The 26,776-nt window shown below is 39.8% G+C and overlaps 1 non-coding gene across 1 annotated transcript in view; it reads right to left on the bottom strand.

The window, feature by feature from the left end:
* LOC109031423 (leucine-rich repeat, immunoglobulin-like domain-containing kekkon 2 protein) overlaps window positions 1–26,776 on the bottom strand; it is a 586,167-nt gene that overhangs the window by 86,104 nt on the left and 473,287 nt on the right. Inside the window, exon 3 of the transcript XR_011900278.1 lies at window positions 26,010–26,034. This is a non-coding gene — a transcript (leucine-rich repeat, immunoglobulin-like domain-containing kekkon 2 protein). The remainder of the gene's footprint in view (window positions 1–26,009; window positions 26,035–26,776) is intronic.

The raw sequence follows: 26,776 nt of genomic DNA, 5'->3' as shown, positions 1-26,776 counted from the left end.
CGATTTACTCTCCGTGTGTAATACAGCCTGAAGCGAGTGAGCGACTGAGTTTCGTGTTTGAGCTCCTAATTTGAGTCAAAGTCAATTTTGAAAACAAGATATTACTACATACTACAGTAGAAATCTTCTCTTCAAAAACTTTAGGAAAACTATTTTCTAATATTGATTGCATGATTGAATTTATTGGGCACCAATTATTAGGTTTATTACACTCTATGTAACAGTAAGGGAGCAAAACTGCTCAATGATAGGCTCAACTAGGAACTTTTTAGGGCACAGAGAGATACCGCACCGAAGGGAATCTGAAGGACGACTCCACTAGCTAGCTCTGAGGACAGGCGTGGTGAGACATCCTCTCGTCCAAAGATGGGCTTACTCATGATTTGTTTAAAAAAACGATAAGTCTGAATAGGATAGGTTGCCTAAGAAAGTTCTGGATTGGGTCCCCCCCTCGCAGAAAACGTAGAGGATGCCCTGCCAAATCGTGGATTGAGGGAATAGGGCAGGAAATTAGGAGATGCGACCTGCCGGAGAAACTCTGGCAGGATCGTTATCAGTGACGGTTGGGTGTCGCAGAGCGCACAGAAGCGCTACTAGATCGAATTGTTAGTCAGTTAGTAAGTCTGAAGATCACTTTGAGCTACCTCACCTAGAAAATCAACTGAAATGCAATTCCGTACATGAATGATAAGTCACTTGTTACTCAAGTTTTTTTGGAAACAAATGCCTCACATTTTCTAAAAGGAGTCAGATAGATTTCTGGGAGGCAGCCCTTCTCCCTTCCCTCTGCCCCCTTCCATCCAAATTCAACTCATGTGCTCAGAGATGAAAAGAAAAAAAAAAAAACAGGGAAAAACCTGGCTCATTTCTCTCGATGACCGTATGTTTGAGTTTTCAACTTCAGATATTCATCACCCACGAGACCTCTTAAGAAATAGGGAAAGTTGACAAACAAATAAAAATCTAGCTCATTTCATGTTTCCGGAAGTAAACAGTTTGTTAAGTCGACGTTAAACGCGGGCCCGCGGTGAGAAAGCTCATAAATATCTCGCCGGAAGTAGATTCTCGGTTACGCACGCTGCGAGAGACTTAAATATTTTACGAGCCAGCCAACAGCAGAACTGCCGGAATGTGCCGGAAAATTAATATACCTTAGGCATTGCTTAAATCGTCACAGATATAGATGATAAAATTCATCTTGCTGTAAATTAGGTTGTAAATATAGGTGAACTGTCAAAAATATTCCCTCGTTGTCTCATTGAAAATAGGTAAGTCGAGTCGATTGGTTGGTAAATCTGCTCAAATGAGACTCCGACTTGGAGCCGATTAGCGTAATTTTCAGTTAATTAAAGTCGTTTCAGAGTTTTTTGAGTCATTTAGCGTCAAGGAAAGTTGAATGTACTGGATTATAGTGAATTTGACCTGGAAGTAAAGCAGAAATTGATTCTATCTCGTCTTTAATACTGGGGCAGAAGTTAATCATTTTTAACCTGCGTGGAGAGACACATATTTTTGTGCAGATACGTTGATGGGAGTGAAAAACAGACAAAGTCTAAATTTCCAAATTGATTGGTTATAGAGAATGTTCTTTTTCATCAACATTTAAAAAACCGTCCATACGGAACAGCAATCGGTTTTGTTTAGAGACATATAAAATGTTTTAGTCAGGGTGAGAGTCTTTTACTCAGAAGTATCCAAGATCCCCCGAAATTCTTCTTTGAGTAGGAATTCGACATATTTTTGCATTGATGAATTCATTACAATTTCAGTTTTCAAATAAAATGAGGATTGTTCATTTTAACTGATGATTGACCCATAAACGTCGCAAAATTCCAGAAAATTCATGATAATCCCGAAAATTATAGGAATGAGGAGGACTATAGCTCCAACCAGAGGCACTTCTAAAAAAAACATAGTAGAAGGAAAAAGTCTTGTTCCAACCCATAAAACACGCTTAAACAGTCTGGCCGTTTAATACTGGAGCACTAAGTATTATAAGTATAAAGAGACAGAAACTGGACGATTGAGATACGCGCCTTTAATGACCTGGTTACACGATCAAATTCCCGTCAAATTCCGATCAAAATGATGACCAAGATGGCGGTCGATAGTTATCTAGATTGATGAGTAAAATTAATTAAAACAGCGTGTTGATTGAAATATGTAAGCATTAAATAAGCACGGTTGTGTGGAAATCAGATGAATCATGAGCCCCGCAGCTCCATCATCTACCATCAAATTTTTGCAGGCCGCAGAAATTTGATGGTAGATGGTGCTCACCAGTCACCATTTGATCGGAAATAGATGGAAATTTGAGCGTGTAACCAGCGCATAACTAGTTCCAGGATAAAGATTGGTTGAAGTAATAGCGATTGTGAATTTGGCGTGTGATACGGCAACTGCGCGAAGAGGAGGAGCTTATGCCGCAACTTCTGAGGATATATGTCCGACATTCAACCCTTCTTGATCTCCTGCGGAAGGAATAGGCCATAAAAATTGAAGAGGCTAAAATGAAATAGCGCAGAGTGGGAGGAGCGAAGCACAAAATGTTTGAAGTATAAAATCTAATAGAATTTAGGTTGAGGAAGTAAAATAAATTCATCTCTCGGTTCAGAACCTGGACCTCATGGAAGTAAATTACGGTGTTTTGCACATGTTTTTTTATTAAATCTAAAATGAATTGAATTATTCTCAATAGACCGTATTCGATAACGGTTCGATGTATCGTTTGGTTCAAAACAATAGAACATAACCTCAAACCAAATTGTAAGGATATAAGTTGGAAAAGCTGAAAATGAGAAAGTTCCTGACAATGTCACTTTATATTGGCATTTGATACTCAAAAGAATTAAAAATCTGTTACAAAAGACCCGTTATCTCAGATTTCTGAATTTATTTTTGAGGCTATGTTTATGTTTTGAACCAATCGATATCGATACAATCTCACCCGTTTGATGTATCGAATACGATCTATATGATGAATCAGCAATGAAATTTTTACTATTCAATTTAAGGGATAAACAAATCGATACTGAATTTACAAAAAACGCGTACGTCTATTTGGACTGAGTTAAGCAGAAAGGAACCAACCCACATTTTGGGCAAAATTGAGTTATAAGTGGTTTTGAACTCAACCACTGCTCTACTATCTATCGCCAAAAATTCAAAGTTTTCGTTGGAGAAAATTTTGCAGAAATTGAATTTGAAGTTTATTTTTTACATTGAGTCTTATGCAGGAGCCAAACTTTAAACCTCCTTTTCTCCGTTCGATCCCGATGTGGCTTGGTTCCTTTCTGTTTAACTCCGTCCATTTGTGGCGTTGCAAAGTTTTTGTCATATACTTTATTTTTTTAAGTAGAAACTAGCTAAACATATTTCTAGAAAATTTATCTGATTTTTTCTCTCCGTGTGTTCTGTGAATATTGCAATAAAGCAATAATGTTGGTTTGGTTTCTTTTAAAATGATATGATAGAAAAGGAGATTTTGAAACACCACAACCAATATAGACATTTCTGTGGTCTCACCATCGCTATGCTGATTTTACTATGCACCAATAAATTTTAATAAAAATAAAATTAAAAACGAAAATACTAATTAACTCTTCATGCATAATGGTCACAGATTTTAATTGAATCTCTGACCTTTATGCTGCGAATTTTTGATCCTTCATTTCATCCCTGATACTAAAAAAATTCGCAGCATAATAGTCAGAGATTCAATTATTTTCACTTTTAATTTTATTTTCACAATTGCTGCTTCTCCAAGTACGTTTAAATCAATTTTAAGATGTGATTATTTGTATCAACGATTTATAATCTATAGATATGGGGATCCTATGCTACGCCAACAGTGAAATTCGTAACACACCAGCTAGGAGCAACAATTAGGTTAGAGCGAAGATAGTCGGTTTCTATGGCTTCGTATGGGACTGTTGCTGAATACGGACTTGTATAAAATTTAGAGCCAAGTGTTTGAAAATGTGTCCAGATATGGAACTTAGCCATTCATCAAGTGATTTTACGATGAAAAATTCAACGCTAAATCATTTATTGTAAAAACTCCCGTAAGATCCCATATATTTGAGGTTATGACGAAGATAGCAATTGGGCATTTCCTCTCCCCGCCCGCCTATCGCACGACCGCTCCATGTGCGTCACGTTTTTTCGTAGGCCTTCACCAATCTACAGTTTCTATATCGTTGTTTTGTATCATATTCCTTATATCCATCCGGTATCATCCATTCATGTTGGTCCATTTCTTTAATAGAGAAAATTACAATTGAACAAAGGAAAAAAAGAAAGCAAAAAGCATAATCGCAAACTAAAAATCTTGTGGCAACCATGTGTGTATCTTGGTCTCAAGAGATGCTTAAAACGACGCGCTTAAACCGCGAAGGTAACGGCAAACTGGAAACTTGGGGCTCACTAGACGCAGAGATTGCATTATTTGAAAGTGCTGTGCACAGAAGATTCTCTCATTTCGTGAACGTTCCGACGACCTCGGCTAGTTGGTTACGTTTTAATTTTACTTATTCTTTTTGTTCTTCCTATTTTAATTCAATATATATTACCGTGTTGTTTAAACATTAACGATACCTTCTTCGAGAGGCGTCATACCAGTAATACGTCTGATGGACCACTAGTCACAATTAGAAGTTAAGGACTACGTCAAATGCATTTTTTCCCATATTAGTAGTGGATCCAGGAAGGGGACCATGGTGGCATCCCCCCCCCCTTCGGACCAAAACAAGGGGGAAGAGAAGGGGAAAAGGAGAAAAGAGGAAAGGAAGAAAAAGAGGGAGAGAAAAAAAGTGCTCCTAAAAATTTACTGAAATGGTGTCAAGACAGAACTTCAGAACTATTTAATAGAGTTTACTAAACTAAAGGTAACTCAATACCGCAGAAAATACCATATACCAAAATACTCATACCAAACCATACTCATACCAAACCATACTCATACTCATACCATATACTCAGATACCAAAATAAAATTTCTCTAAAAGAGGTTTTGTTCGCAAATTTTCATATCTTTCAAATAGTGCAAACATTGCATGCTAAAACTGCTTAAAATTCAATCTGGGAGAGCTGTTTTTTTTTCAAATTTTCAGGGGGAAACCCCCTAGGACCCCTTCAACTCTAGGAGGGAGGGCTCCCCGACCCCCTTTTATGACAATAGCAGAATCTCCCCCCTCCAACTCACTCTAGATCCGCCACTGTCACATATCCTCCACTTTTCATCGGTCTTGCTCCACATTTTCTGCAAGCGAGCCCAAAAGTTGCTCGACTACGATCTCATCAATTCTGAAATAAAATGATCTCTTAATGCCTCCCAATTTACGATGCCGCTTGAGCAACCTCGACACCCCTCAAAGAGCGTAATTCCATTTGTCGGAGTTTTACATGGCTCCCTCACGCGCAATTACGCGTTCATTCGCTTTGACACGGGACGGATCAAATGGACGTATTCCTATCAAACGGAACTAAGTGCATTATGACGTGAGCCCTGTTATGCATGCATTCATATGGATCTCAGGGCTCATGTTTTAATGCCCATAGTTCCGTTTGATAGAAATTCGGCCAAATGCAATTGGAGCCGACCGTCATTTTCGACAGTCGAACTATATGTCACACGACGCAGGGGCCATTTATTTTTCGGGACATGCATTTTGTCGGCCCGCTAGCTGGAGGCGCGGGCTCGCTTTTGACGCTGCATATTTTATCGCCATCATAAAAGGGCCGTCAGGGCTGCGGGGCAAAATCCATCGGGGACAAAACGCCACTGGTGCAATTTTTCAACTAAAATAACTCTTTTCAAACGGAAAAATGTATAATTTCAGTGCTTAGATGGCAACGTTGGGATCGCCGTTTAATGATGAGTCAAGCCTGGTGGCCAGTCACGGTCAACGGCGTGGCGTGCTTTGCGATATATCGATTGATCTGACATTTAAACCTATAGAAAAGAATCGGTAAACAGGGTGTCGTAACGAACACCTTAATAATCGATTTTTACTATGGCTTCAAATGGGGAAATTTCGATAAGCGATTGTTCACGCCACGCCACTGGTCAGGGTTTATGATGCGGGCCAGCGGTTGAGCGAAAACCGCGGCAGTGAAGGTGGTCGTAACTCAAGGTTGTCAAATTTTACGATACGAACTCCTGCGTCCATTTTTTTATATGAGTTTTGGTGCGATTTGGCAATTTTACAATAATTCAAGCGTGAAAAATTGACGATCGCCAAACCAAGCAAACAAACTCTCATACAGGCGAGTTACAGGGGTGGTATTGGTCGATGCTCTGAAGTTAGTTTCACATTAATCGCGGTCGTCCGTTTCATTGGAGATGACAATTTTTCGATAGAGACCCAGCTCTCCGACTGAATCGTTTCTGAACAGGCTACAGGTGCTGTGGGCGCATTAACCTGATCACATGTTAAGTAGATGTGACTAACTTAAAAAATTAGCCTCTAAATGGCCAAATCTGTTTTAAAAAAAACAGGGCGAAATCATTAATTGATCGGTCACAATGCTCGGAAACTCGTCGTAACCGAGTCAGGTTGGGTTAAGTTAGGTCACGCAACTAAACGAACTCAACGACGAGGCGGGAAGTATCACTCGAATTGAAGGCGCTACAATACTGAGTATGTACACACTTATTTCTACAACTTCGACCAATAGGACTTTAGGCTTTCAGGCTAAGGATTCAGGCTTTAGGGACTTCAGGGCTTCAGGGCTTTGGGTTTTTGGCTTTTTTTAGGCTTTTTATCTCTGTCAAGAAACTGTAGGCAGCCAAGCTCCAAAAAATCGCATATGAAGTATTTGATGTTTCCAAATTTCATTTAAAAACGCGAGTGATTTTACAAAACGGTTTTTTCTACATTATTTAGCGTATCAATCACATTCTGAGTAGATGTGACTATGTTGAGGGGTTTTCCTCTAAATAGTCAACTCTGTTAAAAACCAGGGCAAAATCATTAATTAGTTTTGCTTCAGTCAATCGAGCTATAAACAAAAACACGTCATAATTGTCAGTGGAAAAAATACTATCAAATAATGTAATTTTCACATGCTGAGATTCTTCCAACTCAACTCCTTAGAGTTCTAGAGAAACTGCATATATCACAGTTAAAAACTTCAGAGTGAAAATCGGAGTATATTCAACCGCGGTGTCTTTATTCTACAAGCACAGCGCCCAAACAATCCATGTGATATTAAAGCGGGGCGAATTTTACTCTTTTTACAAAGTAACTTACACTTGTCGAGAGCGGAATCTATTCTTTTTTGCAAAATGTCGGATCAAAGCGTCGCTCTTAATTTTTGTTTTGAACTTCGCATTAATATAACTCGGCAGAGGCGGATGTAGCTATTTGGCAACACCGGATTTCCTCCTTTTAAACCTATGTTAAATAATCGATTCTTGTCGGAGCACCTAGCCCCTCCCAGAATCGATAGGTTGCAGGCAAACAGTAAATCAGGCATTCTATCAAATGCCTAGGCAGATACTTAAATTTTCAAAGTTTACGAGTTTTTTCACATTTTTACGAAAACCTCTCTAATTTTCAATTTTTTTGGACAAAAACCCGTTCAAGTACAAACTGTTATTTTATTTCCCGTTCAAAACTGCTCCTCATAATTCTTTATCCGTCCAAATTGTGAAAACTTTTTATTTTACGGAATGCTGCATATTTTGAGATAAACTCGCATTCAGGGACCAGAAAAAACGTATTTATGATCGTATGGAACAAGTTTTTTCAGAGAAGTCTTTTCCACATGATCAGAGACATCTTTCGTCGACAGTTACAAAAATAATCAGAATCTCAGTCTAAATAGAAATATTTAACTATTTGCCTAGGCATAGAACAAAATGCCTGATTTGTCTATTTGCCTGCGACAGATGAATTCCCATTGGTTTAAAAGGGGAAAAACAGTGTTGCCGATTTGCTGGATCCGCCAACGTAACTTGGATTGCTGCATGGAGCGCTGTATTGACTCCGAATATTACCACTTTTTATAACAGTGGAATCAGTAACTTCACCAACACAGTTATGTAGTGGCAAGAAAGTCTATCTCCAAGTTGAGCAGAGAGCAACGTTTGGCTGCACCTGATAAGTGTCACAGCAATTTGGGCAACCCTTACGGCTGTGAAAAGCGATCAGTTCTTATCATCATCATCTCCGCGCCGGCTCTTCCACCCTTAATCTTCCCTCCACTCCCCCCCCCCCCCCGAATCGAGGACAAGCCGCATCCGGAGTTAAGAGAGAGTCATTTTTGGTCTCAAGTCACTGATTACACTGCCGTGCTAAGGAAGAACGCGGTATGAACATTCGAGAGTTGCCAAAATTCCGTAGATAAAACGCAATGCTATCATTTCATGTCCGTCAAAAGTTCCGGAACTCGGAACTTTTTTGTTCTAATTTCTCCCATTTCGCAACCGTCAAAAGTTCCGGAATTCTTTTTAGATTTTTCGAAAGTTCCGAGAAGGTTCCGGAAATGCAAAAGATCCGGAACATTTCGGAAATTTTAAAAGTTCCGGGAAAAATTTAGGAAAAATCTGAAAAGCTCCGGAATTTTGAACGATTATGTTCCAATTTTCCCTTTCCATGACCGTCAAAAGTTCCGGAATTTTTCTTTGATTTTTTCAAAATTTCCCAGAAAGTTCCGGAAATGTAAAAGATCCAAAACATTTCGGGAATTTCAAAAGTTCCGGAATTCTGAACTGCTTCCGGGAAACGGGAGCTTTGATAAAACGTGTATTTTTCAGGTAAGTTATACAAAGCTTCTATCGAATTTTTCAGAAATTTTCGATTAAATTGTGATCAAAATAGTCTAAAAATGTTGAGAAAAAATATTCTAACTTTTCCCGGTAAATTTGTTTTTTTTTGAAAGAGATATGGCAACGCCTAAGGGTTCATACGGCGTTTATCCTTATGGCAATACAGCTCAGCTAACGCCTCCATCATCGCGCCTCGATGCATTTGCCTCGCCTGTACCCCGTTGAATTTCTCCATCGGTAGCCTGCGATGTTGCCGGATTTGTCGATGAAAATTGGAATGAATCGCAAGATAGGGTAGGAATGAGACATCCGCCATCTTGGATTTGCGAGTTTTGAAAATGTGCCTGAAAATTTGAGTTCCTCGTCCAAAAATATCCCCCGAAGCCAACTTTCACAAAAACCGATTGAGCAGGAGTCGAGGTAGCATTTAAGGCTACGTCCGCCATCTTGGATTTTTGAGGTTTGAAAATATACTTAGAAATTAGAGTTTCTTGTCTAAAAATATCCCCTAATACCGAGTTTTACAAACATCGATCGAACAGAGGCTGCGTTAGCCTTGTCAACCAAACCTATAAAGTAACAAAAGTCCATGGTTTATTAAACGCCTGGAAAAACCATTCGATGAGTTTATTTGCATTACAAAAATATAATTGTCATTCTGGAACATTAGGAAGAATTTCGTCTTGTCTGTAATCAAATAATGCTTAGGTTTTATAATTCTGATCAGTCACAACGCTCGGGAACTCATCGCAACCGAGTCAGGTTGGGTTAAGTTAGGTCACGCAACTAAACTAACTCGACGTAAAGGCGGGAAGTATCACCCGAATTGAAGGCGCTTCAATACTGCATATGTACACACTTTATTTCTGCATGTTCGATTAATAGAACTTTCTAGGCTCTTTATCTCTTTCAGTAAACTTTAGGCAACCATGTTGCAAAATAAATATTGCATATGGATAATTTAATGTTGCCAAATGTAATCTAATAAAATACAGATTTCTCGAGAAACGTGTGTAATTCTACACAACAGTTTATCTCAATTATTTCGCGTACACAAAGTTTCGAAAAATGTTCGTAATTTTTCTTGAATGTAAGTATCAAATGTTTTTCTTTAAATTAGAACTCTTTCTCTACCTCCCATGTCACTTAAAATACGACGAATACGAGGGAAATTTGAAAGTAACATTAAAAGTGGGAGAAAAACTTCATACATATAATACGGTGTATATTTTAAACCTATTTTTTTATACGAAGCACACGAAAGATACGTTTCAAAAAAAAAAATATGTTATATGATCACTTCCGTGTAGAATAAAACTACGTGGAAAGGTAGAGATATTGTCACGTATCTGCAACAGTAACTGCACTAATTAGTAGTAAGATTTCGCTCTCATTATGAGTTGACAGGCGCGATAGGGAAGTTTATCGGTAACTGTTCCATCCACACTTAACTACACTTAAACAAGGTAGAGCATCCTGTTGCCATCCAAAGAGGGAGGCATCAATGATTGCCTGCGTAGACGCAATTATCGTGGATGTTCGTCTTGCACACAAACTAAAATAAAAGTTGCAGAATTTTTCGCGACCGCAGCGATAAATTGCACTCAGCTTACAGTCAGAAATCAGTGAGGAAGTAGTGCTCAAAAGACCAAGAAGTTACCAAGAAGTCTCCGTTGGCGTATCTTACTCTATCTATACAGCTTCCTCAGGGGAATAACATTTCTCCAATGCGGTGAAGCCCACGACGGGTTACCTCCCTCCAAGTGAGAGGGAATCTAAAACGCCTTCATTTTCATCTGTATGCAATACACCATTCTCCTCTGCAGTAACTGAACTTCAATATGCAATAGGGAACCTCTGTTTCTGGTTTATTTCAGAAATAACGTGTGTTGCATTAGCTCAGCTGAGCAAAAAGGTGCGTTCATAGATGAACCAGACATTGTGGCTCCTTTTTGCAAAACGTGTAGACCAATTTGACGGATTTGACTGAAATCAGCAGAACTGCATTGTACTTTGTCTAATTTTCTCTCGTTGTTTATTATGTTAACATAAATCTAAAAAAACAATCTACGATCTACAACTATCATATTGTGAATTTTCCAATTATTTAAATAGAGTAAATGTTCATTTACTGCTATTTGTTTCAAAAATCCACTAGCAAGTCCGCTTTCTTTAATAATTTTAAATATGACCCAGGTTTTTCATTGAATTAAAAGCGTAAAGTGTCCTTTGAAGGTAGGACCGCGTAGCGGTCAGCAGTGGCGTGGCATGCTTTGCGATGTATCGATTGATCTGCCATTTAAACCTATGGAAATAGATCGATAAATAGGGTGTTCGCGGCGAACACCTTGATGATCGATTCTTTACCGTAGCTTCAAATGGGGGAAATATCGATAATCGATCATTCACACCACGGCACGCCACTGGCGGTCAAGGTATACCCCTATATTATTTCAATAATCTAGAATTGCTAGCAAAGAAAAAAAGATTCTTGAGCACGAGCAGGTGACTCATTTCGTCATCATCACATAATTTGAAGATGACGATCAGTACGGAGATGATGATGCAAAAATGCTCGATTATTATTTCTAATTTCATGCGGAAGAAGCAACCAGAAGGAGAGGGGCATGACCGGCATACTAATTGTAATGGCAAATATAACGAGTAGGGATTGTTGTGTGATGTAAATTCAAATTGATGGCGAAATGAAATTACAGCCACTGACGTCAGCGAAATAGAAATAAATGAAGGAGCGTTCAGAAGTATTCAAGTCATAAATTTCGCCCGTGATACCGCTCGTTCTCATTGTATTGCGTTCAACGCCGAGAGGAGGAGGGAGTGCTAGAGAAAACGAACGATTCCGCAGCTTCGAATATTAAGTTATGAGAGGGGAGAGAAAAAAAAGAGACGGAAAAAGTGAAACAGAACGAAAACAAAACGGCGCCATTAATTTTAATCTAACGCCAACTACACACGAAAATCGTCGGTGGAATATTCACTCCGCGACCATTTGTTAGGTTCGTGACGTTTTGTCGCTCTTAAGTGAGGCGAAACCTTAAATTGTTTTAAAAAGATGCATCTCAAACAACTCCGGCTTATTTATTGTTCCACGATTTAAAATTGTGGGGATAGCTATCTTTTTTACGTTATTGGGTCAAGAATATTTCATGTTTATACTATTTTATCACGTTTGGAGAAGGGAACATGTTCTTAATGAATGAGTGCGTGAAATTACCGGTGTTGAAAATTATACCTATTGCAACATGATATGAAAACCGAGCGAGTTGTTTGGTATGGACAAGTATGGAAGATGACAGTTAGTTGCCTAAACAGGTGGTTACCTAAACAAATTAGCACTAATGACCTGCCGCGGTATAACGAAAGACAAGGGAACCAGCATCCATGTGTTGAGGAGGTAGCATCCATCTTGCATGTTAATTAATTTCTTAAGCGTATTAAAAGCCCAACTTTTGACGTTGCAGGCTGTTGCAAAGCACCGTTTTCAACTAGTTAAAAAGTCCTCCCTCCACTTATATTTATATTTTTTTTCACAGTGTTCTCTTGCATGTAAACTGTCTGTGCTTGCTCATTCGTTTCCTGGCTGGTGAATCGTGCAATACTTTGATCGAAATTAATCAAGTTTTTTTCTATTTAATGAACTAAAAGCATTCGCTCTATTACATTAACTTAGAGCGTTTTTATTTTTACAAAATCATTCCCTCATTACAGCCTCAAGAGGTAGCTCTGAGATGGGAAAATGTGAAGGAGGAGATCATACACCTTGGGCAGCCTCAACAAAAATACTTCGCTGTGATTCCTACTTAGAGTACCTTTATAGACAGAGTATGGCCATTTCTGTTCCGGTTTTTCATTGGTCGCGTGAAAATAGGCTGACACGATGTTCTTAGGGCCGTATATAAACAAACAAGATGGCTGTTATCAGCAAGCAAGATTGAGGTTATGCACATCTTACATCCTCCTGTGATAAAGGTGAAAGGCGATTTAACAATGTTTTCATGTATTTTTCGTGTGCTATTCGTAGATATGCTAGTTTAAATTGTTACTGCCGCATAATTGAGATTTTTGTGAAATTTAGCTTCTTATCGATGTTAAGGTGAGCCGCCATTTTGTTTGTTTATTTACGGCCCTAAGAGCATCATAAAGCCGAAAAACTCGTTGACCAATCAAAAAGCGGAACAGTTTTCCTGTAGTGAAAAGATACGAATGGCCATACTCTGTCTATAAAGGTACTCTAATCCTACTAAGAGACTCTTGCGCCATTTTTCCTTATTCCAGAACATCAGCAATAAGCCACACTCAGTAAAATTATGTTCTGAATACTCTAAATTATTTTAAAATGCTGTCATTTTTACCAACACAACGTTATGTACTCGTAGGCCTTTTTTATAAATGGACCGCGTTAAGCAGAAAGGAGCCAAGCCACATCAGCTATTGCCAAATTTAATTGGGCAATTTAAATTTTTACATGAAAACGGTTGCGCGGATTCTTATGCAAAGTTCAGTGAATATTCTGCAAAGTGCGAAGGGAATCCATTGAAATTTTCAAAAGGAATCCACACCAAAGTTCTTTTGTAGAAAATTAAATCGCCCTATTAAATTTGGCAAATGCCGATGTGGCTTGGTCCCTCTCTGCTAAATGCGTTCCAAATGTTCCGATCCGTGGAAAAATCCAACAAAATTGCCTCAAGCACGAACGAAGCAGGAGTAATCCTGGAGGCTCACCCGAAAAACAATACTCGGGAACAGCTTCAAAACTTGAAAAATAAATCAATGATACACCGATTACTTTGAAAAATACTTCCGAAAGGCACCGCTACGACCAAAAACAAATTATACCCCCCGAAAACGCGGGCAAGGTCCCACGGCTCCCGAAGAGGCGGCACGTCCGTGAGAAAGCTAATGAACTTAGATAGGGTGGTTTACGTTTTTTCGCCTTCAGTCGTAAACATGAGTTATACGCGTCGATGCAGTTACAGCGTTGCCAAACGGGCCGCGGACCACGGGCGTGTCGCCGCTCAAAGCGCTCCTTGCGGGACCGAGCGGCAACGGGAGGGAGGGTTCCGAGGTTCGGTGCAAAATAAATCGTAAACTGAATTGTTCGGAGGTGATTTAAAATTTTATGGGGCCCCGTCCGGCCTACCGCTCCTCCATCCGCGCCGGCATCAATTTGACATAAAAGGAAAATAAAATAACGGTAAAAGTCGGGCGGTGGAGCTGTAGCAGGATGAGAGGACTGCGGGAGGCGGTGTTGCCGGTGGATGTGCGGACGCGGTCTGGAATGCGGCGCTGAGTTAATAGTTAATGGTCCCTCCCGGAGGGAGTGGCTTGAACAGTGGAGGGATATAGGATTAAGAGCAGGAGAGGAGAAAAGGCGCCAGAAGAAGAATAAGTAATTCCGGAACGTTGAGACAGAAAGGAACTAAGTCACATCAGCAATTGCCAAATTCCACTGGGCCATAACATTTTTAACAAGGGAACGTTTGAGCGGTTTCCTTTTAAAATGTTACGGAAATTGCTTTGCACTATGAAGAAAGTTCACTGAAATTTGCACAAAAATCCGCACAGCGGTTTAAATGTAAAAATTAAATTTCTCGATTAAATTTGGCAATAGCTGATGTCGCTTGGTTCCTTTTTGCTTAATGCAGTCCATTTTGTCGTGGCTGTAATTAAATAATGCTTAGGTTTCATGATTTTGATCGGTCACAATGCTCGGGAACCCATCGCAACCGAGTCAGCTTGGGTTAAGTTAGGTCACGCAACTAAACGAACTCAACGACGGGGCGGGAAGTATCACTCGAATTGAAGGCGTTACAATACTGAATGCGTACCAACTTTATTTCTTCAAGTTCGATCAATAGAACTTTCTGGGCAGGCTCTTTATCTCTTTTAATGAGCTTTAGGTAGCCATGGTACAAAAAAAAATGCATATGAATAATTTGATGTTGCCAAATTTTAAACGCGTGTAATTCTACAAAACAGTTTATCTCAATTATTTAGCGTACAAATGCAAAGTTTCGGAAAATATTCTTTATGTTTCTTGAATGTAAGTATTAAATGTTTTCTTTGAAATTAAAACTCTTTCTCTACCTCCCATGTCACTTAAAATACGACGAATACGAGGGAAAATTGAAATGAACCAAGCCACATTAGCTATTACAAAATTTCACTGAGCCATAACATTTTTAACAAGGGAACGTGTGTGCGGTTTCCTTTGAAAATGTTATGGAGCTATGCACCATGAAAAAAGTTCACTGAAATTTGCACAAAAATCCGCACAACGGTTTAAATGTAAAAAATTGAATTTCTCGATTAAAACTGGCAATAGCTGATGTGGCTTGGTTCCTTTTTGCTTAACGCAACCATTTTGTCGTGACTGTAATTAAATAATGCTTAGGTTTTATGATTTTGATCGGTCACAATGCTCGGAAACCCATCATAACCGAGTTAGGTTGCGTTCAGTTAGGTCACGCAACTAAACTAACTCAACGACGAGGCGGGAAGTATCACTCAAATTGAAGGCGCTACTATACCGAATGTGTACACACTATTTTCTACAAATTCGATCGGTAGAACTTTCTAGGTTCTATATCTCTGTCGGTATACTGTTGGCAGCCATGCTACGAAAAAAATCGCTTACGGATAATTTGATGTTGCCAAATTTCATCTGATAAAATACAAATTACCCGAGAAACGTGTGTAATTTCAAATAGTTTATTGTCCCTCCCGGAAGAGGAGGGTGTAAGCGCGGCGGGATACAGGATTGAGGGCAGGAGAGTAGAAAAAGCACCAGAAGGGTGAAAAGATAAATAAGCAAGCAAAGTAAATAGACGAGAAGAGGAAGGACAGAAAATGTAGGGGGAGAAGAAGGAGTAGATACAAAGGAGTAACTTGATATAGAGAGTATGGACATCGCGCTCCTCCACATTCATTGGCGGCCGAAAATGGCAGCGCTTTGTTTTGTTTTTTGAAGATGGGAGGGGGGGGGGGGTCATTGTCAACTTTTGACGGATATCACCGACCACGCTTGCTGCCAACTTTACTACATCCGAGACGATTTGTCTCAAAAAATAGCACTCAATTAGCCGTGAAGCCAGGTAAATAAGTCGCGATAATGCATTTGAGTTCAGTACTCGTTGCATATTGAAAATAAAACTAAAATTCGAGTAATTTTGTAATTATATTCAAAGCGTCCGCATTTTTTGGGTCCTAATAGCTCCATGAAGCTCAATGTGGAGAAGCCAATCAAAAGTCGCAGCCACATGGCGATACTCTCTCTATCAAGTTACTCAAAGATACAGTAAATGAAACAAGAAGAGTAGAGGAAGAGGAGGGAAAGGAAGGAGGTAGAAGGAACAGAGGGTACAATGAAGCAGTACAGAGGGAAGTATGGAAAACTTTCAGAACCCTCCGATCTATTCCTGCATCTAATTTTTTAAGAATGGATGTGAGGATAAAATAGGATGGGGCCGTAACGACAAATTCGTGGCAACAAATGTGTCATAATGTTTTTTAAGCACGTGCCGATAAACCTTATTTATGGAGTCCTGATAATCTGTACGATGAATTTCCGCGATACGCGGTCTACATAAGCGCTGCTCCTGAGGAAGTACGCGTACGCCATTCGATCCTTAAAACGATGCCAAATCTCTTCTTGATGGAAAACGGGCAAATGATGGATGCTTTTGTTTCATTTTCCACGGAATTTTATTTTCAATTTAATCTAACGTATACCTGAAACCGGAAGATAAATATTCACACTTTCCTAAAAAATAATATTTTATAGCGGGGCATTTGGCATCGTCCGAGTCTTCATGCTTCAGTCTTCCTTGCCATAGAATCACTGAGACAAATTCACCGTCCGTGCACTTTATGGCGTTCAATCTCACTTTTTATCCGGCGACTTCACCCACGAGACCGGTCTGGGGTCTCGCGGAAGCAATTAAGGAGGTTGTTGAACGTGCACGACAGGTTGACTAAAGAGCCAGGGGTGACCTACGGTGAGCACGGGAGGGGTGGAGGTGACAACGAGCTCGCCTCAAATAATAAATTGATACTTACTCGAACCGTCTTGCCCGGCACCGATGAAAAATGACGCGGAGAGCACGCGATTGCCGCGATGAAGGATTTCAATTGGCGAGGCTTTAGTTAAATATGTATGGGGCAAGGTGTCATGTGAGATCGAAAGAAACTTTCTGTGTTTTAGAGAAGTCTTGCTCGGCCTATGCTGTCATTCTAGGGTCGAACATCGTATGAACCTTTGGACTTTTGCAAGTTTTCTTCGATTAAAAATCGAGTTTACTGGGAAAATTATGAATATATTTTCTCCCGAAAATCTTTAGGCAATTTTGTACGCAATTTAATCTAAAATATCTAAAAATGCCGAAGAAAAGTATGCATGGATGTCGTTAAAAATAAATGTTTTATCAAGGGAAATTTGGCAACTCTCGAATGTTTATACGGCCGTCTTCCTTGGCAAGGCAGCATAAAATGGGCTTCTTTCCTGCCCGGGAAAGCCCAGGCCTTCCTCCCCTCTTGGGTACGCTGCGCTACACAAGTACTCTTTCAGCATACACATATTATTCTAATAATCTACAGACGTTGGTAAAGCTTCTCAAAACCAACTGTGCGCTCCGAAAATGATCGAAGTTAACGAAGTTGTCGAGTCTCAAACATCCGCGATCAATTTTGACGCCATCAAAAGTACGAGGATACACCACGACCGTACCATTTTCAAAGTAGCGAACCAAATCCCAAGTGTATTTCATTAAATTACCGGACGCATCGCTCCGGAGAGAACAAAAAGAGACTTGTTCGTTGGTTGTTGATCGAGCCGGATTCATTGGTACCAGATCGTGCTGAAAAGCAGCACTATCGCTCGTTTAAACCCGTGTTATGTATCTCATTTTAAGTGCACAATCTGGCAACTTTGAGCCGGACGCATTCACGTATGACACAGGGCTCCTCAACAGAAAGCTTTCATGCGAGAGCTGTTTTCATTACGATTGAAGCGGATTCAATACGTATACAAAAAGCGCTGCCAGCTCACGTGTAGATGAACATGAACGGCTCAAACGGAAAAAATCGGGTTTTTTTCTCGATAACAGCAACGGTAAGCGTAGACACTTGCGAACGTTTAATTACCGGAGTGCGTTCTCTATACTTTGCAAAAAATCGCAGTAGAATGCACACTCGCACACCGCGTGCAAATTTTTTCTGATTCAACGGAGTTCAGTTGGGCTGGACGCGTCCATCACGTTCAGTACCACGGAAAATACCAATAAGTGCTATCATACGTAGTCCTCGAGGTCCAGAATGATACGTTTTAAACAGTGTTAGAAACTCACAGGCGCCAACGCGCCAAATGCGCCTAAGGAATCGGCCATGGTGCCTAAAAAATGAAGGCTACGCCAAAGTGGCCCCTAAAAATCAGGATTTTCACAGGAAGTCAAGTAAAGAAAGAAAAACAAATCTATTTGAATTGAAAAAACTTAGAATTTTCAGCACTACAAGTGAAAGCTTGCTTTTTCTATTCTTCACGATTTCATTCTTAGTATGCTTTTGTCTTCCCCAAGTTACAGCTACTTACTAGTTCTGTTACGGTAACATTTTACATCTAATTTTTAACTAAATGCGCCGTAATATATGGGCTAAGAGTCAATTTGGCCCCTAAAAAATCTTCAATGACGCCTAAAAATCGGACGTGATGCGCCACATGGTTCCTAAAACTCAAAGGTGAGTTTCAAACACTGATGAAAAGTCACGTAAACAATTGTTCCATTAACTTATATATGTCGCAGGCAATTCGCAAGCGATCCACACGTTGTGTCAATAAATCGCAATAATGCGCATCTGCATAATGCAATTTTTAAGGTTATGGTCTTCAAAAGTATGAGCTCGGCTCGAAGCGCCTTCATTTTCAATGATACTGTACGCTTTGTTACGATGTTAGTTTAGTTGCCTGTCCGATCTCAACCCAACTAAAAATCGGGCTTGATGCGCCACATGGCTCCTAAAACACAAAGGTGAGTTTCGAACACTGGTTTTGAGCGTGGCTCACTTTGAATTGCATTTACTGCTGTTCTCCGGAGCACAGCGGACCGATCGGAACGTTTGGAAACAGTGCTCCCGGGAGAAAACAATGGTGCCCGAAATAGGGAGGAATCACTCACAAAGCACCGCGAAACGCGGAGCTAGACTAGAGGGAGGGGGAGGCAGGGCAGTTCGCGGAGAAATTAGAAAAGATTTGGGGGTGAACCGGGGGTACGGAAGGCTTGCAAATTTACAAATTTGGATTACGTCGTAAATGGAACGGTAAAGTTCAACCCTTGTTGTCAGATCCGTGCAGTGCTAGGGCAATTTTAAAGTAAACTCTGATGAATAGATTAGGGCCTAGATTTGGGGAAAGACAGAGTAGGAAATAAAATCACGACTTTAAAACCTTCTACGGCATAGTGAAACTTATTTGTTACAACGCATTTTATGATTTTTTTAAAAATTGAACCATTTCTCTGTGGCATGATGTTGTAAATCTCTGTCTATGTTTCCTTCTTTTAAACGATGATCACTAACATTTTAAAATTGTAAGGGAAAATTTGGGACTCAATGTATTTACGAAAGCTTCGGCATAGATGTGTGTCCAACAGAACCTAAAACCCAAAATTAATTCATGCCATAGAGAGCTTTAATGAAGAAACTTGGTATTATTAAACGAGATCGGGTTACTGGAAACAGTATCTTATGATATCTCGTTTCATAATCAAACAGGAAACTGCTCTGTGTAAATAGGTTTTCTTAATTATTGCTTGAATGGGTAGGGAATTTACAGGCATTTGACAACACTTACTAACGGTTCTTTATTTAGCGATTACGTCGTAAATGGAACGGTAAAGTTCAACCCTTGTTGTCAGATCCGTGCAGTGCTAGGGCAATTTTAAAGTAAACTCTGATGAATAGATTAGGGCCTAGATTTGGGGAAAGACAGAGTAGGAAATAAAATCACGACTTTAAAACCTTCTACGGCATAGTGAAACTTATTTGTTACAACGCATTTTATGATTTTTTTAAAAATTGAACCATTTCTCTGTGGCATGATGTTGTAAATCTCTGTCTATGTTTCCTTCTTTTAAACGATGATCACTAACATTTTAAAATTGTAAGGGAAAATTTGGGACTCAATGTATTTACGAAAGCTTCGGCATAGATGTGTGTCCAACAGAACCTAAAACCCAAAATTAATTCATGCCATAGAGAGCTTTAATGAAGAAACTTGGTATTATTAAACGAGATCGGGTTACTGGAAACAGTATCTTATGATATCTCGTTTCATAATCAAACAGGAAACTGCTCTGTGTAAATAGGTTTTCTTAATTATTGCTGAAATGGGTAGGTAATTTAACAGCATTTAAAGACGTAAACAACCTTCTAAACGGTTACTTTTTTTACACGAGGTATATACCTGTGTAAAATAGATTTGTTATAGTTTCCTCTGGAATTCATTCTAATTCATCCGAAAATTGTTGAGTTGGTAGGACCCCATAACATTACGACCTCTCAAAAGTTTTTTTTTCAGTCGCAGTTACCCAATTTTTCTGTTTTTTTTTCCACCCTCGCAAGAAACAATATCCACTCGTTTGGCGTCGGAAAAATTACACCAAAGCTTTAAAGGTCATACTGGATGTTTTTCACTATTCAAAGCTACATTTTCCGACATGATGCTTAATTATTACTGTTTTTTAGTGCTATATATTGCACTTCTACCTTGTCCTTGATCCTACTTGACCCTTGTCCTTAACCTTTTACCCGATGCCTACGGAAAAAAGTGAATTGCTTGTTTAATAATTCAATTGCTAAAAAAAAGTGAATGCAACGTTTCAACGTAGATTTTGCGATAAAAAAATGATACTTCAACCTGTATTTTAAGCAAATTTAACCATGGGGGGGGGGGGGGGTTAAAGTAGCATTTTTGTGTTGTAAAATCTACATTGAAACATTGAAGTCACTTTTTGTAGCAATTGAATTGATAAATCAGTAATTTAATTTTTTCCTTACGGTTTTCACTTTTTTGTGTTATTCAATTGAAAAAACTACTAGAATCATTATAAAATTAAGAAAAGTAGAATAATTTTATTTATCTCTTTTGATCATTGAAGGTCGCAATACAAATACAAATCCGAAATTAGGGACCCAGGAATTTCGGCTCGATTTGTCAGCAACGGCACATCGCGACCAGAAAAACAAATTAAGCTCCGTGAGCTGGGATAATCCCGAAAAATAATGTCGACAATCAGTTCAGAAAAGACTCACGCCCGCGCAACTTGAGGCTGCTCCCTCGCCAAGCTTATCCGGCGCTGCCAAACCGAGCCGGGGAAGACTTGACGTCGGCCGATCATCACCATCGCAATCGAAGAGGATACGTTGCCCCTCCGAACGCAAAAGCTCCACTTCAGAGGCGGAAATCGACCATAAAATCGAATTTCCCGTGAACTGTGGCAACCGTGCGAGAAATCCAGGCTCACTCGGCAACATCATGTGTAATTAACCCTATTGTCCCACGGCTTTGCTTGTTCGGTGTAAGTTAGAGTTCTGGGTTGTCAAATGGTGCAAGATTCACACTGAAAAAAAATTCTCGGCGTTTTTACCAAGGTCCGTTGGTGCCTTTACCATCTCACTTGTTTTACCAATTATTGCTACACGGAAAAAAAAAGAATTGCTGATTCAGCAATTCAATTGCTAAAAACAGTGAGTGCAATGTTTCAACGCAGATTTTACAACAAAAAAAATGCTACTTTAACCACCCTCCTGGTTAAATTAGTTTACAATGTTGTTAAAGTAGCATTTTTTTGTTGTAAAATCTGCGTTGAAACATTGCACTCACTGTCTTTAGCCATTGAATTGCTGAATCAGCAATTCTTTTTTTTTCCGTGTAATGCTGGTAAGCTTACCAAAAAATCGGTTTTTTTACTGGTTTTTTTTTTTCAGGTAAGAATACCACTTTTATTGGTAATCAATTTCCGGTAACTTTGCCATTTTATCTCGGTAATTCTACCACAGTCGATAAAAAACATTGGCGTTTTTACCAAGGTCCAGTGAAATTACCGAGAAAGTTCAATAATTTTACCGAGATTTCTCGGTGAAATTACCAATTCCATAAATTTACCAAGAAAAAACTGGGATCAAATAGAACCCTGAATTCTTGGTAATTTTACCATTATCTTAGTAAACACACTGAGATTTTTCTTTCAGTGCAGACTATTCCCCCTCCAGCGTGAAATGTGAGGATGGTTCTTAAGCGTATAGTTTGTATTCGATACATCAAACGGGTGAGATTGTATCGATATCGATTGGTTCAAAACATAAATATAGCCTCAAAAGTCAATTGAGTAATCTGACTGAACGGGTTTTTTGTGATAAATTTTTGATTCGAATGAGCACTAATTGGCCAAGAGTAGTGAAATTGCTACGAAATTATTCATTTTCAGCTTTTCTGACTTATATTCTAAAACTTTGGATTGAGGTTATGTTCTATTATTTTGAACCAAACGATACATCAAACCACCATCGAATACGATCCATCGGAGATCGATTCGATAATCGATGAACAATCGGCATGCATACGATAAAGCTTAACTGTTGATCGATCCCTCGATAATGTCTAAATTCAAATATGCAGTTGCAGTGGTTTCTTAAATCTCTGAAAATTGAATGGGTATTTGGTCCGTAAGTTATCAATATTCAAAATGTAATCTGTGCCTTATTTGAAATTAAATAATTAAAAGAGCTCTCCAACTGAGCCGAAATTTAGTTTCGACGGATCGAATAGTTTGATCTGTGTATGGAACACCAAACTTGCGGCTCACACGGACGACATGAATATATATGCTCATCAAAATTTCAAGTGGGAAACAAATCACACAAAGGGCTATGGAAGTCAACTTATGAACAAGATGTAAGCGTTTACTAATAACATTGGTTAAATTTAAAACATACAAATGACATCGTTTGTGTAATCTAACTGCAATTTGATCTGTGTTAAAAAGATTTGTTGATAGGCATCTCGTTCAGGAGTTAATTTTGAAAGTTCATATTCTGCGAATTGTTCTCTACCTGAGATTTTCAAAAGAAAACAAATCAAGTTTTTATCTAGCTCAGACCTTGTCAATGACCCATCGTTCCTTGTTTGTCCTTTTCTACTAGGCATTGGCGTGGTGTTTTTGGAAAATCACTTATTAATTCGGATGCATTTCAGGGTTCATGATGCGATATGCAACTTGTCTCTACTCATCATTTCCAACAAGATACGGACAAAGGGTATCACATCCTCAGTTGGATCCAATCCGAGAGATACATTTTTTTCCTTAAACAGACAACGCTGCAGGGTATTTGTTCTCGATGAATCTTAATTCTGGGCCCCCACGCATGCGGTCCCCAGGAGGGATGGTATAGGGGGGCTGCGGTTATCCCCCTCTCGTCCGACCATTGTCTCGCCCAGGGACGAGGAGGGAATGCGAGGGTGCTTATTGTTTTTTGCGATGGGAGAACAACTCGCTCAAGCCGATTGTCCTGTCTTTCTCATTGCCACCCCCACCCCCAACCCCCTCCACGGTGTACGGTGCAAGTTACTCGCGATGTACTGTTGCTTATTTAGAGCGTTTATTGTGAGAGGCCGCCCCTCGAGTTGTAACTCGACCTCTGAATGGTTACCTTTCTATGATCCTTCGGTGTGCCCTTCTACTCTGTGCTGCATTATTTTGGTTAAAAACAAGAAGAAAAATCGGAGATTTTCAAATTTTTCAAAAAGTCTGGGCTTTTTTTTCTTTTTAGCAGCAAGGTTTACCCCATAGAGTAGAATAGAGTCGCAATGTACTGGAACGCAACTTAAGTCAATTCTTGAACGGTGCATTCCTGGCCTCTGGCTCACCAAAAGTGTGAACCAAGCGCGAACCAAACGTCATTTCTGAACAAGGTGGCTCACGGAGGAATCGCAAGCTGCGAGTGGGTTTTGGGGTTTATTACTTTAAATCGATAATTATTTCCGCGAATTTTGGCAAATTATGTTGACCATAATGAAAATTAAAAAATGAACGAAACTTCCAGTTTTTACTTACATAGAAGCCGCTTTCTTAGCGCTCTTTGGCGCTCTGCGACTCCCATCCGCCAAAGCCCCATATCCTCCCAGAGCTCTTCAGGGAGTTTTCACTGGGCGTCCCCTTCGTCTCCTCCCAGGAGGAACTCGGTCAAGTATCATCTTCGGCAACCTCCCACTTTTTATGAAATACATTTTTTTACTTATATTTTCTGGGCGAAGCCCGGAGGCGGGACCCCACGCGTATGACATCGCCAGGCGCCGCACACTAGGCTCAGAAACACTGGACAAAACAGCCTTGAAAGGTGACTGCGTTTGCGCTCCAGTGCTTTGCGACTCTTTTGTACCCTATGGCGTATCCAGAAAGAGACGTGAGAAACTTAACCTAAATGTACGTGGGAATATACTCGATATAGGTTAAAAACTCTACAAAGAGACGCTATAGAGTCACTTTATCGCCAGAAAAAGTTTTCACGTCGCACAATGGATCGAGTCAATGGGGGAGGTCGGATGCTGGAAACTTTAAAAGCTCATAACTTCGTTTATACAAAACTTTGAGGTTTTAATACTGGTTCATAGTGAAATTTTGTTCTCCAAAAACCTCTTAAAATTTAAAATATGACGAAATAAACATAGAAATTAGCGGTTTTAGTCAAAAACTCTACGTCCGACCTCTCTGATTGGCTCGATCCACTGTGCGCCAGAGAAACTTTTCACATCGGATTGGCTAGCTCGATGATACAGAGAAACGTAATATAATCACTAAAATCCTCCATAGCTCTGAGACCGCTCACAATGGAAACTTTTCCCGAGGAGCAAAATGTTTGACGAAACCGAAGACGTCCTCTTTTTTCTCACACCGAGCGCCGGGCGTCGGCTCAAGCTAAACGTGGCGGGGCCATAAAATAAACAAAAAAACAAATCCAATTAAAAAGGGAACCGAATCCGACGGAATAAAAATCCCTGCGACGCGTTTATCGAGGGGGTCAACGGACGGAGGCCTCCTCCGAGTGATCCCTTCCAGTGGCGTGGCGTGAATTGCGATGTATCGATTGTTATGCCATTTAAATCTATGGTAAAGAATCGATTATTAAGGTGTTCGCTGCGAACACCCTGTTAATCGATCCTTTTCCACAGGTTTAAATGGCATAACAATCGATATATCGCAAAGCACGCCACGCCACTGATCCCTTCCTGACTTTTATTTCAGTCACGATCCTCGTCCGTCTCATTATTAGCTCCTCAGCCGCGGGAGGAATCGGAAACGGGGAAAAGGCGCCACATTCAAAAATAGTCTCCCGAAACTGTGACGATTCTCGTTATGGAGACACTGGTGAGATTATACTGGAGTGTAAGGATGACACGGCGAAAAGGACTCTGGTGGGAGGGAAAGTTAATTAATAAGTTAATTAATTCGCTCGCACCAATATAGGAAAGGAATTTAATCGAGTTTCCTGTTACAACAGATGTGTTTTCACTCACACCTAAGTAACAGTATTGTCAGGAATAGAGTGCCTACACGAGGAAAATACTGTCATCCTAAGGAAGAACGCCGTATGAACATTCGAGAGTTGCCAAATTTCCCCGAATATAACATGTATTTTTGAGGAAAGTCGTGAATATTTGTCCCTGAAACTTTCATTTATTTTAGATTGAATTGCGTTCAAATCCGTCTGAAAATTGTAAGGAAAAATATTCATAATATTCCCAGTAAATTCGATTTTTATTGAAAGAAATATGGCAACGTCTGATAGCTCATACGGCGTTCTTCCTTAGCACGGCAGAATATAGACCCTAAAAGATCAAACTCTGCTTGGCTTAGCCTTTTAGTGTATTTTCCGAAGGAAAAATACACTATTTTTGATCTTCATGGAGCTCTATGGAACAAAAAAGGCAGCCTTATGCGGAGAAAAATGGAACTTCATAAGAAATTGGGCCTCGTGTTGGATTGAACAATTAGGCTGATTATAGATAGACCCGCCTACCTCTACGATTGAAAGTGTATTATAGTGAAGGATTGGACACAATTCCTTTCGTTTGAAAATCATGAAATAAGGGAAAGGATACAATGATGTACAAAAATATACCTTTGAAGCCTCAAAATATTTGTTGGAGAGGAGACGTTTTCCTTACCTTCAGCAGGCTGTCAAAGATCGATCTGAAACAAGGGAAATGCAAAAGATTAGCACGGAAACAGCAAAATCAAAATGAGATAACAGACGGAAAAAATGGGCAGCCATGCGTGTCTATATATTCTTTGTTTTCATAATTCACGAAATGTCGTCTAATCTTTATACTTCTTATCAACTGAATTAGTGATGATATTCTTCTGAAATAGGACACTTTGGAAGAGGAAGCCTTTGGTTCCGGTTTTTCTAAAAAAAAAAAACAACGTATGCATGATTAGCTTTTCTATGATAGGCATTTGAAAAGATGAGCCGAAAGTAGCGGTTCCTTCTTTCAAAATTAAGCCCAGTTTGATTTCAGTTTTTCCTAATAAAATTCCCATTTATAAACTACTGCACGTATGTATTTAATCAGGATTCCGAATTTAAAAAGACTTCGTTGTTCACCTGCGTCCATTTTTTAAAAGAATCACAACCACTTTGAAAGTTAGAGCACGGACGTTGCGCGGGAATGCCGCTCAAATTGGCCGGAAAATTAAAGCCACGCTGGAGCGCAAAATCGGCCTCGTCCTCGCAGCCTTTAGAAATTGCAAATGCTCGAGGGGCTCAAAAGGTGCTGTTGTTGACAAATGCCTGGCGAAGAGTTCGGGACAAATCATTAAATAACCGGGCTGGATGTTTTCCGATTTTCTCCCGTTTGATTTGCCCCCCTCGCCCCTCCCCCCGTCCCCGTTTAGCAGGACGTGCCAGGCGTGCATACCGGACGTGTGTGTC

This window comes from Bemisia tabaci, chromosome 7 (assembly GCF_918797505.1).
Source record: "Bemisia tabaci chromosome 7, PGI_BMITA_v3".
NCBI lineage: Eukaryota > Metazoa > Arthropoda > Insecta > Hemiptera > Aleyrodidae > Bemisia > Bemisia tabaci.
The sequence above is the reverse complement of the archived record's forward strand: the minus strand, read 5'-3'. Positions and strand labels throughout refer to the sequence as shown.